This window comes from Coenobita brevimanus, chromosome 102, assembly GCF_032717465.1.
Source record: "Coenobita brevimanus isolate Jiangsu-jjx chromosome 102, ASM3271746v2, whole genome shotgun sequence".
In the NCBI taxonomy this organism is placed as follows: Eukaryota; Metazoa; Arthropoda; class Malacostraca; order Decapoda; family Coenobitidae; genus Coenobita; species Coenobita brevimanus.
The window spans coordinates 7,120,973-7,122,613 of record NC_137055.1 but is presented as its reverse complement, the minus strand read 5'-3'; positions in this window follow the sequence as shown (position 1 = coordinate 7,122,613).

Below are 1,641 nucleotides of genomic sequence, written 5' to 3'. Positions count from 1 at the left end.
ACTGAACTGAAACCCTACTAGGCTTGTAATAATCTCTACCCCATCTTATATAAGCTTGCATTACTCTCGAAATTTCGTGAATACTCTCGACGGGCAACAGTTGCCAACTCAGACACATCAAAACATGCAGAGTTGCCTCACATTACATAACACTCTAAATCATTTACCCTACTAACTTAAACTACATAATTTAACATGCAATCACTAAAATAAAACATTATAAAGAAAAAGAGCATAAAAATTAATATTTAACTTACGAAATAACTACGCTCAAAAACAACAGGCAGACTGGCAACTCTGATGACTCGTACAGGAACTTACGGTACCAGAAAAGTCTCGAAGGTACGAGACTACCTAACTGGCAAATCTCCCTTCATAACAATATATATCCACTGCATCTCTCCATCTCACCCTTGGTCTCTCCCTGTTCCTCTTTCCCTCCACATCACACCCCTCACTATCATATTTCTCTCCACTCCATCTCTCCATCTCATGCTTGGCCTCTCCCTCCTCCTCTCTCCCTCCACGCCACTTTCATTTACTTTTCTAGTCACTCTCTAAATGCCTAGAAATTAGGTACGTCTGCGTGCTAATTATTGCTGTCAGGTATGAATTGCAATGTAGTGTGCCCTGACAATGCTGCACTTGTCTGGAAGCCTGATAGGACTACTCATTTTCACGAGAGGAGACACGCCTTCCTGCAGCTACGACAGGTGGTAAGAAATATGCAGATAAGTCTCTGAAATCGTGGCTGACTGCGACTCTCTCTCTCTCTCTCTCTCTCTCTCTCTCTCTCTCTCTCTCCTTACACTGGTAACACCTGAAGGCAGGACGACATTCCACTTACTCCCATTCTCTCAAGAAATCTGTTTAATGGACTCTGCACCACAGTACGATAAATCTGTACCTTTAAAATCATTCATTGCTATGTGGTTTACCTTGACCGATTACTTTTAGCTCACTGAAGCGGTATAACCTTCTGCACAACTTTAGCCAAAATTGTTATAATTATTATACCACCGTTACTCTCCATGATTTATATACTTATTCTAATGCAGAGAGAGAACCAAAGGATAGAAGCTCTCAATATTGTTACCTCCACAAGAAAGTAAACGAAAGAGTCTGATTTTCAGTACTTTTCACATAACATTTTTCCATCTTCTTGACCTCTCTCAGCTGCATTAGTCTCTCATCATCAGTTCTCTCCACAAGGCCTTACTACTTTAGCACACTCTACTCAATCCTCTCCCCTAACACCCTCAGTCACAACAAAATAGTCTGATGTTAGACCGAAGAGAATACCATGAGTTGTCATGACCATTCGAAGGCTAATGTTAGTCTAGGCCTTATGCCTGTTACCGATTCATTGTGTGTGTGTGTGTGTGTGTGTGTGTGTGTGATCACCTCATCCAGCAATATATACATAACTATTTTATTTTTCGACACATCATTATTACCTTTTATTTTCGCACGAACATACATATTTTGCTCTCTTTTCAACGGTTTCAGTATCAACACTCTCAGGCTGCTTGGAATCACTCTCAGCTAAACAAATCGTCAGACGTTTGATAATGCTTAATTTTACCGATGTCCCGGCCATGGGAAAGGTAAGAATGGTTCCTGGGCATCAACAGTGAGTCC